The sequence below is a fragment of the Astatotilapia calliptera genome, chromosome 20 (assembly GCF_964374335.1).
Source record: "Astatotilapia calliptera chromosome 20, fAstCal68.1, whole genome shotgun sequence".
Taxonomy (NCBI): domain Eukaryota; kingdom Metazoa; phylum Chordata; class Actinopteri; order Cichliformes; family Cichlidae; genus Astatotilapia; species Astatotilapia calliptera.
The window spans coordinates 36,144,293-36,159,592 of NC_137441.1; the positions used below are offsets into that span (position 1 = coordinate 36,144,293).

Below are 15,300 nucleotides of genomic sequence, written 5' to 3' on the forward strand. Positions count from 1 at the left end.
GATGTCTGAAACACGGGACTATCACTCAGAAGACTGCTGGTTAAACCATGTTCAACACAAACCTTTTTACATTTACACTTATTTTTTCCTATATGGCAGATGATTAGGGTAAAGTCTGGTTGGGACTCGAGTCCATGGTTTTGGATTGAAGTTATTACCGTTTAAACTCTGTGGTGAAAGGGTTTCCTTTTTGGCAGAAAGTCCTGAGGATAATCTTTTGCTGTGGGGCTGCACCTTCAACCTAACGCCATAAAACAGCTATATTCAATCTCAGAAAACTGTCTTAAAATCACTGAAAGCTCTCTTCGAGTTCTCTCTAATGAAGCTTGGGCATAAGTTCAGTAAGGAAGATCTGTAATCACTCATCTGGCTGGTTTTCTGGGTGTCAGGTTGCTTTTCTATTCTTTAAATCACTCCCACTTTCCCACGCTGTCAGTCTCAATGCTGTCATCATTACTCTAGTCCAATCATCTTCTTTCTTGCCCTCTTTGAGCCAATCAACCTCTGCTTTATGTGATTTACATCTGTGATCTCCATCATTTTCCCTTTCAAACTCATTCGTGCAACCCACCTCCTGCCCATCTCCAACTCACAGACACCTCAGAGATGTATCCAAGCCTCAGTCTTCGTCTTCACCACCACCAGCATCTAGACTCCGGGGAGTCCTGTCCTAAATCGCCGCTGGGACTCCATTCTGCCATGATGGGTCATCAGAGTCTAACCACCAAATATAATCATTTCTCAATAAACAATGTTCAGTTCTTCCAAGTGAGTTCTTCCATTTCTCTTTATTGAACTAAAGTAGAGCCTGTTGCAGAAACGAAGTTCAAATTGATTTTGTTCCTAGGTTTGAATCACACATGTATAAAGCTGTTCAGTCTTGCTTCCTAGAAATTAGAAGTATGTCTAGTGGAAAACAAATAAAACTTTCACACCGAGACCTGGAGAAAGCCATCCACATATTTATTTTCTCTACTGCAACTCTCTCCTGTCTGGCATGAATGAAAAGTTACTCTCTTGCCTGCAGCTGGTTCAGAATTCAGCAGCACAGCTTCTTACTGGTATTAGCAGACAGCAATCACATCACTCAATTCCTGGCTTTTTTCCATTGGCTCCCTGTACGATTTAGAATTGATTTTAAGATTTTAATCATCACTTTTTAATGATGTTGCAATCTGGCCCCAAGCTACTTGGATGAAATGTTGACCCTGTATGAGCTAACTTCAAGCCTTAGATCCTCACATGGGGCCCTTTTGGCTAAATCATAGTCAAGAATAAAATCTAAAAGTGATTGTGCTTCTGTTTTTGGGGCCTCTCAACTTTGGAATGACCTACCTGAGGAAATAAAATGTGCAGAATTAGTAAACCTCTAAATCACTTTTTGAGACACTTTTTATGTGATTTCATTACATGTGATGTCTTTGATATTCTTTGATCCTCTGGTTAACATCTTTCATATGTCACATTTTAAATCTTTTTTTTCAGAATCAGAATACTTTAATAATCCAAAGGGAAATTATGTGGTTACAGTTGCTCCAATAAGAGCAGTGACAGAATGAACTCAATTAAATAATAATACAATATATTACAAAGTTACAAAACATAACAAATAGCTCTAGTATAAATATCTAAAATATTACAGAGATTAAATATTTATGATTGATTGAATTGTTTTTATTTTTTTGTTTTTGTTGTTAAGCCACTTAATAAATGATAATGGTAAATAGACTATACTACTTATATATCACCTTTCTACTTAAGTTGAGGACTCAAAACACTTTCATTCACCCAGTTCACGCACACAAGTTCATTCTCTAAAGGAGCCAGGGCAACTTGGGGTTCAGTATTTTCCCTAAGGATACTTTGATATGCGGATTGAAGGAACTGGGGATCAATCCATCCAAATCCAAGTTCCAACTGGTGGATGATCTGAACCACAAACTACTTACTGCAAACATAAAAAAGGACCTAACACAATGGAAGAACCTACACATAATAAACTACTTAAAACCTTAATTTTTCTGTTGGGCATAAAATTGAAGTTTTGTACCAACAAAGTGATTCCCAAACAACCATTAGCCAAAAACCTGGTACATGTCAGAATTGTGTGCAGTGTGTCCTTAAATTATTAATTATTAATATTAGTATCTGAAAGTCATGTCCTCAGGGTACAGGAAAATAGCCAGCAAAGATCTGACACGGGACCCAAGAGCTGCATCTGGTGCCTTAGCTGATCCATCTACTTATTTTAAAATGGTCTTGATAATTCTTCTTCTAATTCATGGATTCTAAAATAATATGTACAAAGACAGATGATGAATCCTAACAGTGTTTGTGATTTTAAAACTTTTTATGCCTGTGGCACAATTATGTCCATACTTGAGTCACGTTGAGCGTCAAATGTCATTTCTCTAATGCCGTGATGTATCATCTGTGTTACACCTTCTTAACGTAGTAACTGTGAGCATCCTGTAGAATTTAGCCAGCACAACGTCACTGCCATGCATGATTGTTGAGAAAACAGTCATGTATAACCCTTATACTCTACGCCTAATGTCAAACATACACAACTGGCAATTATACCCTGCAGTGACCTTCTGTCTCCCTAATAAATACAAAAAAGGCTATTTCACTGTTCACTGCAATAAAAGCACCGGGGATGTGCCAAGAACGGTTCTGGCATTTTTGTGCCCAGACTTGCCTGGCACAGTGTGGAAACAAGATGGAAAGAAAACATCATCATCCACTTCAGGTTTGGCAGTGTTGGCTATTTGCTTTTACCACTTTCATCCCACTTAAAGACAGCACTCCCTGTCATGGCGCACTAACTGTCGGCTTTTCAGAGGAACCGCATTGCTCTTTGGGGCATACGTTTCAAAATGTGAATACAGCATCTCAAATATGCTACTGAGTGAAAAATTGTGTTCCGTCGGCAACATCCACCCATATGCTGCTGAATCTGTTGCTGCTGTTGCAAGTCACGAGGCCACAAATTTGAGAAAGAAAAGACTGCAGGATGAAGGCATAATGCACACTAAGACACGGAGCCGACTCAGGACAGGTGCACGTTTGTTTTGGGGTAAAGAAATAACGACCTATTAGAGAACAGATACTGCCAATGTCCAAGCAGCCAACAACAAAAACAAGCAAAACAACAAAGCAAAAAAAAACCTGTAACACAAAGCTTTTATACCCTCAGGTCTGACAGGAATCTGCAAGCAAGTACAAAACAACTCACCAATAAATCTAATAAAAACAACTTTTCTGATTTAAAAATATATATTCATCAACTATACTGATCAAATAACAGATTTTATTTATGTGTGTGTATTCAATGTGGACAAGGCCAACAATGGTGAGTAAACACTTAGAGTACTGGGTATCCAAATGCTGGCAGGTGTTTCCACTGAAGTAAAGGATGCACATAATTAAAGCACTTTACATTCTGGGCACTAAGTACACGCAAAAAGTTCTTCAACAGACAAACAAGCTGTGTGTTTTCTACCAAGGAAACTGTTTGGTCAGTAAACTTGTGTACATGTGTTTGCGCACTGGTGTGAATAAATAACTGCAGGATGCTGGTAAAGCAAAAGCAAATGCAAGAGGCAGCTGAGCTCTTTTTTATCTTTTACATATGTTGTTTAAATATCTATAGCTTTGCTCAAAACTCAACTAAGTCAACTATATACTACTACTAGTCTTGGTCGTACTCCAACTCCAACCTCCAAACACTAAACAGTAGTGAGCAAATGTCTTCAGTCATCCCTCATTTCTTTATATTTTGTTAGGAGACTGGGAATAGCTGCAGTTATTTATTGAACCATGTGCAAACATACATGGAGCTTGAACTCTTTTAAGCAAAGTTTCTTATCATTTCTTCTTGTTGTCTTCAGGAATAGTTCACCAGGTTTCTTGAAATAAATTCAAAGCTCTTCTTTTCTTCTTTCTACTTTTGTTCTATATCAAGATGATACACCACTTTGCATTTAAGCATGAACTATTATTATTATTCTTTGCCCTGCCTTCCTCCCTTTTCATCCTGTTAAAAGAGAGTTTTTCCTTCCCACTTTCACCTGGTGCTTTCTCATATGGCATCATCTGATTGATGGGGTTTTCTCTGTATTATTGTACAGTTTTTAAATATAAAGCTTCTTAAGGCAGCTACTGTTGTGATTTGGTGCTATATAAACAAAATCAAATTCAATTGAACTGAATGATCCCACACTGCTTCAATAATGTTGAGCTGTGGGCTCTGAGGAGGTCAGTCTATGACTGATAATGTTTTTCTTTCTAAGAACTGGCAGTGTGTTTGGGGTCATCGTCATGCTGAAAATGAAGGCGCTGCCAGTCAAACTCTTTCCAGATGATAATGCATAGTGAATCAAAAGCAGATGTTACTTCTCTGCTTCCATAATTTAATCAATTTTGATAAGATCCCCATGATTACAGGTTGAAATACAGCCCCAACCCGTGAAAGAGCCTCCACCTTGTTTTACAGATGGCTGTAGAACCTGGCTGTTGTACCTATATTATTCGTACATATTGACAACAAAAAATAAAATCTGAAGTTGTCACTCCATAAGATCTGTTGCCACGGATTTTCAGCCTAGCTCTTGTGTAATTTGAAACACCCTAACCTCTTATTCCTGATTCCCTTCTTTAAGATCAGCTTCTTGATGGTCATCCTTCCACTCAGATCTTTTCTAATGAAGCTTCATCAAATACTGTAGTAGTTGGGTCAACTAGGCCCAGATACATCTCTCAGATTTGGCAATGTTTCCCATTAAATACATAACTTTCAGATACTGTTCATCTGCTGCAGATAGATTTTTAGGGCTGATCATTTTTCTTTTATTCTCCACTTTCCAGTTTTCTTATGTTGGCACGATGGCAAGTTTACAGCTAATAGTTATTTGGGAATGACCTTGTTGGGGCAGTAATATTTTATCACTGATACAGTAAGTGTGTAATTTTTGGCTCTTTTCATAGAAAAGTAAAATTAAATCACGCTAAATGATGTGCTTTTATGACAGGCTGCTAGTGGCTAAACATACAATCTAAAATTGGTTATTTTTTAAGTTGCCTGCTATGTGTCAATAAAACTCTGGTTCATCCCTTTAGTTAGGCTCCTTTTATGCTGTAATGATTCAGAGGTCAGTGTTAAGTGCTTTAACAAACAAAAAAACCCAAACTCTCTAAAAATGGTGGTAATGAATAACTCTACTAGTAACGAAGGAAAGTCATGGCATTAAAAAAACAAAACTAAAATACTTTTGAAAAGATCTGTGATGATGTAAGTAAAACAAACCAAGCTCTCCAGTTTTTGCGTGAGAGTCTGGGCAGATTAACTAAGTGCAGATGAGATTATGCACACACCTGGTTGGATCTGGGCATAATTTGATGTGTTTATTTTGTGCACATATTCTATATTCAAGGATGTATCTGCACGCACGTGTGAGACCGCTTTTGCCGTGAGGAAGTGTGTGTTAAGCTCTGGCTCGAGTTCTGAGCTTGGTGTGTGAGTCATCTGGTTATGCAGCCAGGCATTTGTAGAGCTGGGAGAAGCTGAAAAGCCAGACAGGCTGAGCCAAGGCTTTCTCTGGTTAGGGGGCATCACACACACACAGAGAGTGTGTGTGTACTTTTCATCTCTTGTTCCTTTCATCTCTTCCAGTCTTCCTATATCTTTCCTTCTCTCCCTTCTCCTCTCACCCTCTTCCTGCTGTCCTCACCTATCTTCTGCTGGTACTAAATAATTAGGAAACAAAGCAGAGACAGTGCCTGCTTCCTCTCCAGCTCATTTAGATACACAGCAGTGTTTGTGATGATGCAGTGCCACTTCATTATGGCTGGTTGTTTGGTCTGTCTGCCGCAGAATGAGTGGGTGTGTGATATAGAAATGGATTCAGAAAGGGGCAGCAGAAGACAGAGAGAGAGAGAGGAGAGGAGAGGAGCACTGTGGTTGTGTGTGTGTTCGTGTACGTGTGTGTCTGACTGCTCAGGAACAAGGGGTTCTGATCAATAGCTTCTAAACAGCTCGACTCTCCATCAGTATCAAACTCATCAGAGGACGGTGACTCACACATCTGCACACACTCAAAGGCAACAGACAAATTGTCTATACTGACAAACCAAAAGTCCACGTGTGAGTTCGGAACTTTGTGAATTTCGAGATCACAGCGGCTGGTAAACAAGCGCTTCAAGCAGTGCAGACTCCAGAAATCCTAAACTCCTCTAATCACATCTTTAGCATTAACACTGGTGAGAAAACATGCTCACAGGTGTACACACGGGTGATCACACCCACAAACTACACCCTTTTTGGCTCCTACCTCAAAGCACACTGTGTTCTGTTGATCTTATGTGCTGCACAATAATGTTTAATATTTAGTATTTACTGTCATATTCCCATATATCATTGTGATGTTGTTTATTCTATTACTCTTGTTCTCTTCTGCTTGCTTTCTTTTTTCTTTCTCAGCAGGTGATCCAGGTGATTGATATATGCATTTTTTTTTCTCTGCCCGTTCGGTTGGTTTTTGTCTTTTGCCCTTCTCCCCCGTCCCTCTTCTCAGCTGTTTCTCTTTCCCTCTTTCTTTCTCCCCTTCTTTCCCCCAGTCAAGTCTGTCCCGTATTCAGTAAGTGAAAATAAAATAAACAATAAAAGGTGAATCAAATGGACCATTACGGCAAGGCTGGGATGGTCAGTTTGGTAAAGTAAATCCGTTGGGCATCTTTCTTTGCCTTTAGACAACAATTCTGATGCAAAAGAGCCAAACGGGACAGGCAGAAAAAAAAAAAAAAAAAACACTGGTGAGAAAACAGCATTAAATCTCATAACCCGGGATGATGTAGCTTTTTTAACAGAACACAGAGGAGCAAAAGAGAAAGTAAAAGCGAGTTGAGAAAGAAATAGTTGGTGAAAGAGCGGTGGTCTCCAATGACTTCAGCAGTCTGTTCCATCCCTTTAATTAGTCCCATTGGAATGCCCTCCCCGCTCCACGCAGCTGATCAGTTTCCTCTCCATATCTCCAGTCTGTTTTTGTGTGTGCGCACACGTGGGCATGTGTGTTTGTATGCATCTTAGCTAAAGCCGGACAGACATCTCACGGGCATATGAGCCCTGGATGAGCTCCCAGTGGTAATAGAGAAAAATGTAGTAGAAATACATTAATACTCCAGGAGTTTCCATTCTTTAAGATATAAGCCATTTGGAAAATGAGATCCCTGTGCGCTCTGCATCAGTCACTGCAGCAATTAACATAAAGCGATTTTGATATTAGAACACACACATTGTTACCCACGGTCACAAAAACTGACATTTTTATTTTCATGCATACTGAGAAACAGTCTTTCAGTGACATCATTTACAAGAGGGAATAAACTGTTTTAAAGTAGCAGTTGTGCCAGTACACTATAAGGGATTTTTAGGGTTGCTTTCACACCCCTGTTCAGTTTATACAGGCGCAATTGTCCCTTTAGTGTGGTTCATTTAGGCCAATGTGAAAGCTGTCACCTCAACTGTGGTGCAAACCAGCCAACCTGAGAGCATCAGGTCCAGTTCTACATGAAATGTAGAGGTACATTTCATTAGTGGTGTGAAAGCGAATCAAATGCAGCATTTTAACAGCTGAGCTCACAGTTCAGCCAACAGAAACATCTGATAAGGCTTCTTTACAACATTTATTTTAAATAATAGCCATCGGGAACTTTATAGTTGGGGAATGGTGACACGTCTTTCAGCAGTAGCTCTGGTCTCTCGTGGTCAACCCACGTGTATGCAGACTCCGGTATATGTAACATCAACTAGTTGATTTTTTTAAACGAAACTACAGCTGAATCCATCTGCTCATAAAGGTCTGTAAGCAACATGAAAAGTAATATACAGTACACTGTATATTTATGCAGCTTGTAACTATGGTAACGGGTTTTCATGTCAGCATATGAGTGCAGGGATTTTATTATAATGAGATAGTCAAAAACATTAAAAACGTGGTGAAATTAGCTTCTCCAATTCAGTAAAAAGCTCTTGGAGATTTTTTTTACCATTTAAATCAGACAGACCTCCTCCTGCAGCTCCTCCCTCTTTTTCTGAGCACAGAACAAACAGCAAGTATGGCCATACATGCTCTAAGTGCGCCAGTTAATAAAGGCATTTGGCTTCACACAAGGTTAAAACCCTGCTCTCATATGTGAAAATCCTCAGCTCACAACGTAGCACCACTTTATTTTACTGCTTTCTCTCTCTCTCTGAGACCTATGATTGGTCAAAGTCAGTCTCCCATTACAGGCTAGATTTTATAACACCTGAAAACAGAGCCAAGAAGAGGTGTAAGAGTCGAGTTCCCTCTCACATCACTTGAATTACGATATGCTGAAAGGTTATTTATTTATTTTTTTGTTTAGCAGTGACATCAACAACATGTTGACTCCACTAGCTTAATGACAAAGAGACAAAGCCTTATTTGTCTCATCTCTTTGTCGTATTTATAATAATAATATTCACGTTAGAGTAAATTGTGCTCGTAATTAGTTAACAAATAGAAGAAAACTGTCCTGCTGACTTCAATTCACCAGTGCCGCACACCACCAAGGTTATTATTTTTCTGAGGGCCACACAAGGTGTTTATGGGCCCTAAAATTTCCCCATTGTTATATCGTCTTTTATTGCAATGAGAGTAATTTCAGCTCTAACAGTGAGAAACTCTTTGGCACCAATTAGCGGTGACATCTGTGATCCCTACAATCTGTTACCTTGTATTTTTTTTCTGTCCTTGAGCATTGAAATTAAGTAGCTATTGTATGACTGTGACTTCAGAACAATAGATATGAATCATAATCATCCTGATAATTTAAGGGAGAGCTGACTATCTCACTCGCCCGAGGAGCAAAGGTCATCATGATGCTCGCAAGCTTGTTGTTCTATTTAAAGTGGAAACTACCAAGAGAAAATGGAAGCTGCTGTTTGATACCAACAAGAAGCAGCAAAAAAGAAAGGAAAGATGAAAGGTAATTAGGCAAGTGCATAGGAAGTAAGCAAAAGAGCCAAAGGGAATGGTTCAAGGATGAAAGAGAAGGAAGGAATCCAAGGTTACCAGTAACCAGGGTTCCCAAGTACTGTACCTAAACCTGACACAATGCTTTTGTCTTCCTCTTCACCATCGCCTGTCCATTAAAGGAAAAATGTACCATAAAACGTTCACAAACAGTTGATTTTTTATACTGAATTTTCCATCTAGTCTGATTTATCGTTTGTGAGATCACGGGGTCTTTCGTCGATAAGGTACACGACTCAAACAGAAATGCTGTTAAGGCCAGATCCTGGTGCAGCCTGAATTACACTGTTGTAATACCAGAACAAAAATAATAAGGTATGAAAAACTGCTGGTGTGTGTCGCCTGCACCTTGTATCTCCACTCTTACTAAACTAGCATGTAGATGCTACACACAACAGTGGACAAGAATTGGGAGATGATGATTTGCCGAATGGATTCTGGGTATTCTTGCGAGTTAATGGACGGGCTTGTTTTGTAGCCAGAGTTAGAACTGCAAGGACTTTCCAAACCTAATTGCAACCTCGGGAGATTTCAGCTTGATTAGGCCTCCCCGATCCTGCCAGAAGCATGTGTGTGTGTGTGTGTGTGTGTGTGTGTGCATTTGCATGCATGAGTGTGTGATTCATGTGTGTCTTTCATTAATCAAATCCACAGTTTGGTCCTTGTGGCTAAACTCCCTCCATGTGACCTGTAGAAAAAGCCCGTGGCTAAAATTTAAACCTCCAATTTAACTACCATTGTGGAAACATTATATCTGAAACGTGTGAGTCAATGCGCATGAAAATCAGGAGAAGGATCGGGGGAAGAAGAGGGAGTGAGTTAATGAGGAGTGGGCATTTCCTCCTCCATTCCTCAACCTCTTATCATTCGTTCACTAGTTAACAGCACACTATGACTGCAGCAGAGTGCACATCACAGACTTGACATCCCCCATCTCTCAAATCAGCTTTTGCCTGCTGCTGCTACATGTGTGTCCCCGACACATCCCCGAAGCTTGAGTCGACCCAAGGGTGTCACACTCCATCCATCTCCATCCTCTCTCCTTCTTTGGCTCTGGCTCTGTTTGTCGCATGCTGTGCTAACCTGGAGAGCCCGCTGCACCGCGAGGTACGATCCTGATGTCACTACCAATCCATCGTCCACACACAGCACAGCCACCCCAAAAACATCCTCAGGTCAAACGCACACACACATACACAGAGAGGAAAAAAACAGCGCTGCAGTGTGTGGCTGCTGACAGTACAGATCCAGGTGGTTAACGCAGTTATGTTGTCTGAGCCTTTCTATCAGCCACTAGTCCAACAGCATCAAACAATAAAAGAAAAAAGGAATTGCCAGGCTTCACCTACAGGCGCGAGCTACACCAACCCTGTAAGCTGGCTTAACACTGCAAAAATAACATCAAAGTCTTTCTCTCCGTAGAATACACAGCAGACCACTTTTATATTTATCTATCACATTTTGACTACACTTCAATTTCCGGCGAGGTTCTTGGGCAATGACAGAAAAGAACACTTTGAACTAAATAAACAAATGCAAAGAGGGATCTCTTGAAGCTTTGGAATTGAGGAAATATATTAAAGCAAAATGCTAATGGCCTCCACTATGTGCTCCCTGATGTGGGAAGCCCGGAAGCGTCAGGCATGGGAGAGCACGGATGGAAAAAATAACCCAGAAGGAAAAGATTGCTTCTTTAATTCAATTTAATTGCAGTTTTTTTTTTCCTTTTGTAGACTTTTGGCTGAAATTATTACAACACTTAATGAAACAGGTGGAAGTCCATTCAGTACTTGAAAGCTTGTAGAGCTTTGTTTCTGAAGAATAGGAGCACTTGCAAAGTTAAACTGTGACACCAATGGGATTTTGTTGTACCTGAACGAGAAATGAAAACAGGCCGATCAGTTAAAGTCTCATCAGAGAGTGAAAACAATAACGAACTGCAGAGCCTCAGAGGCTTTAGGATAACTTCCTCCAGCACAGTTAAGCTGTTGGATGCAAAGAAAAGGTGCAGCTCTTCGCTTATTTCGGGGCTCAGGGACACAGGAAGAACGCAGGTTCTACTTTTCCAGCTCACTTTAATGGGAGTGCGATTTCATCCGTCTGTCTCCCAGACAGACAGGTGAAAGCGACCGGCAGTAAAAGCACTTACTCTCTCTCTCCTTCTCCCTCTCTCTCTGTCTATACTTTCCTCTCTGTGCTTCCCAACTTAATTTTTCATCACACTGTGGTTTTCAGAAGACCGGGGCTTTTTCTTTTCTCCACTGCCCTCAGCTGGCATATTTAGATTCTACCCCACGTCCATTTCTATCTTCCTCTAGTTTCTGCGGACTTGTAGTAAAAATAGGTCTTTCTTCTAATTCTAATTTGTGTTGTACAGTTATTTCATTTTTAACCTTAATTTTTTATATTTTATTCCTTCCTAGTTAAATTTACCCTTTTTAATTTTTCATATTTATTTCCTATCTTATTCATAGCCTTTTCCTTTTTTTTCTTTAGGTCACGAGCAGTTGTCTAAGCATTTCACTGCATATCGTACTGTGTATGACTGTGTACGTGACAAATAAAATTTGAATTTGAATTTGATTCTTCTAGCATTTTTTATAAACCTTTGAATTATTACAACAGTAATAAGGCTCTGAAGATATATATTTTTCCTAACATCAAACAACTGATGACATTTAAAAGATATAGTTTCATACATCTAAACACAAATCCTGGCTTCACTGCTCAGTCACTTTATGCCCTGTTGAAAGTAAAGACTGTAAAGATTAAACAAACACACTCTCTGAATACAGCACCTGCCACAGAGGACACCGATATATCATTTAAATTCAGTCATGCCAGATTAAAAGACAAGCTGCCGCCAGTTAGGGACCTTAAAAAAATGTTCAATCTGGGCGCAAAAAACCTTCATCCGGAGCTGGGTTCATTCATGTGTGTCAGTGGAGGACTGCCAACACCGCTAGTTTGAGTTGAAAATGTCAAAAAACATAGTGTTTGACAAGGGGGGGGGGGGGGGGGGGGGGGGATGAGGCAGGATAAAAGTAAAAAAGTTCAGTGAACGATTGTGTGTGTGTGTGTGTGTGTGTGTGTGTGTGTGTGTGTGTGTGTGTGTGTGTACACGCATGTGACGTTTTGTGTGATGATTACTGATGTGAGCAGATGAGGGGCAGGAGGTGGCATTTAGGGTCCGAGCTTTTCTCCAGAAACTCTGCCTCGGGTTTATGAAACCCCAAAGAGAGGAAACAGCACTGGGATGACTTCCTGTTTTGTTTCCTTTTTTCTGTCTTTCACTAGATTATGTAATTTTGAAAGCACAACACAGCATTGAAAGCGGAGCGTCTCAATGATGGCTTCAGTCCTCTCTGGTCTCATTCTGTAACTCTCCTAAACTCCCCAGCTCAGACCTATTTCTCTGCCCTAAATGCATAATTCTGTAAATGAAGCATCTGCTTGGGTGGTCCCTGTAGGCCCATGTGTATCAGGCTGAGGCTGACTTAAAAATAGTTTTACTAACAGTTTCCAAAATAAGTAGCACAAGACTACGATTTTGAACTTGATAATGTATGTTAATGTCTAAGATGGCAATGGGTAAATAAGCTGTACGCAGTATAATGAATTTCAAAAATGTGATAACGCTGTAACTATTTACATTCAAATCAATCACGATACTGAACAGGTAGGTAAACGAAAACTAACAGTTAAGTTAATCATTTGGAAGCTTTCACACATATAACCAGCAGCAAGAACTTGCCAATATTTATCCAAACAAAATCACAGTGTTAAGTGTTTCTGGATTAACACTAATTATTGGTATATTGGCATGAAACCAATCATTTCTCTTCAGTTTCGATGTCGTCCTTCCAAAGATCAATATTCGGCATGCTTGCCAACAAGTTTCAGCCAGTGCCACACTGATGAGGAGACGTGACAATAACAGTAATAATTCAGATCCTGTTTAATAGCTGTTCACCAAACAACTCTTGAAGGACATAAACATAAATATAAGCTGATATCAGAACAGGAAATGGTGGCAAGCACGTCAATTTACTATTCTAAAGAGGCCGCAGGTATAAATATGCTTGGTTGTCTGTCACGGTGCTAGTTCTGTAAATGATAAATGGTAAATGCACTGGTTCTTATATGGCGCTTTTCTACGCTATCTGAGCACTCGGAGCGCTTTAGCTCTGATAAATTGGTGACCATTCCAGGGTAGTGATGTCACCAGTACTGATATCTCTCAATGCCAAACTTAGTTTAGTAGCTGTATGATGTATGTGCTGAATAAGGTTTCTAAAAAATCTATACTCAAATCCTAATCAGTACTAACATTTATCAGATTACATACTCATTTGTAACAGCACTGACATCAGCAGTGCTGTTTTTCTTAACTCACAGTGAACCTGAGAAAAACCTGCCAGAAGCACGGGAAATAAACATGGCTTAGATTAATCTCTTTGCACAGACCAGTATTGTTCTTTATTTTATTTTTTGTTTATGCTTCTTACTTTTTCATTTTACACTCAAGGTTTCAAAAATTATGTTGAGTATTTTCCTGGTTATTAAGATTGAGGTTGAAGTTCTAGTATTGTGACGACCCGAATCCTGTTTTGCTTAAATCAACATGGCTTGTGCATAATATTGATTCTGATTGGCCAACATTTCTACATGTTTATATCACCACCTGTTGCTTTGGCATCCTCTTAGCTTGACATTGTTATTTAAATGGTCTGTACTTGTATAGCGCTTTACACAACCAGTCATCCACCCATTCACACACACACTGGTGATGGCAGCTACATTGTAGCCGCCCTGGGGCGCACTGACAGAGGCGAGGCTGCCGGACACTGGCGCCACCGGGCCCTCTGACCACCACCGTGTGAAGTGTCTTGCTCAAGGACACAACGACCGAGACTGTCCAAGCCGGGGCTCGAACCGGCAACCTTGCGATTACAAGGCGAACTCCCAACTCTTGAGCCACATGTTCATGTGGACACAAATATTTTTCAAAGCAGACATGGAAAAATCTTCATTTAAAAAAGAGACCATGTGGATTTATGTCTCTACTTGAGATATTCTACTAATGCACAATGCCTTCTTTGCACTTCTGGTCTTTTCTAACGCTTTTAGTTATGCTTGCAATTCATCACTACAGGGCATTGTGTTATTTAGAGTTTTGTGTGATCTGTGTTCTTACAGTCAGAAATAACCAAGTTAACATAGACTCATTGCTGTTACATGTGCTGATCATGCTTACTGAGACCCCATTCTAGGTCTGGAAAAATATAATAAAGGATGAACTGAGTAATTCAATGTGATGGTGTGAGGTAATAGACGTATACATCTGTTTGACTTACTAATCTTAAATAAAATTATTTCACTTACTTGCTAACCATGTTGGAGGACACTGCTGGCAGAGCTGAGGAGTCATTCCGATAAACACAAAGACAGCGGGATACCTTCTATACCTTCTAAAAGGCCAATGCTTTCTCAACCTCTCACATATAAATTTCTCTTTGAAGTAGACCACCAAACCAAGAAGCTATGCATTTTATGACCCCAGAGAGGCAGGAGATGGGGCATCTATCAGAGGTAGTAATGATTTAAGCACAGCATGGGGGGAACCTGCAGTCCTGCAATGCTAAGCATTTCACCTCAAGGACCTTCTGTTCCCAAAATACATAAAACTCTATATAGTTCAGTTGAATATTCCCCATCTAGGGAATTATCACACTCCCAAGAAAAAAAAAGCCAAAAAAGACCGTCTGCTTTCACCTGAACAGTGTCTGGATGAACACTGAGCAGATAAGAAAATGAAGTTCTCAGACTCGGGGAAAGCCCATGCTGTGAGCATCAATTCAATGGCTAAGACACGAAACCACATAAATGGGAATTAGACTCTCTGAATGTGGATGGCAAAGAGAGACAGGAGAAGAAATTTTCAAACTCTTTCAGTATGAAACAAATTTCAATCTGTTTAAAGTAATAAAAATACTTAATGATCTTTGTTCCATCTTCATTTAATTCAACCTTCTGCTTCGATTCACAGTTTTTAAAAGTAAAGAAGTTTGCTTTTTTTTTCTTTTTTTGCTTTGCTGTATTTAAAGTAGCTTTAAAGGTTTTTTTCTGTTAAAATACTTCATAGAATATTATCTCAATACCATGATGTCATCCTTGTGAATCACCAAATCCCAGGGATTATTACTTAAATCATAGTTCCATTTATTTTTCAGTTGCTTTAAAA

The 15,300-nt window shown here is 39.7% G+C and overlaps 1 protein-coding gene across 1 annotated transcript in view; it reads right to left on the minus strand.

The window, feature by feature from the left end:
- Positions 1-15,300, minus strand: part of LOC113013022 (chemokine-like protein TAFA-2) — a 97,702-nt gene that overhangs the window by 48,492 nt on the left and 33,910 nt on the right. The gene's annotated exons all lie outside the window — the stretch shown is intronic.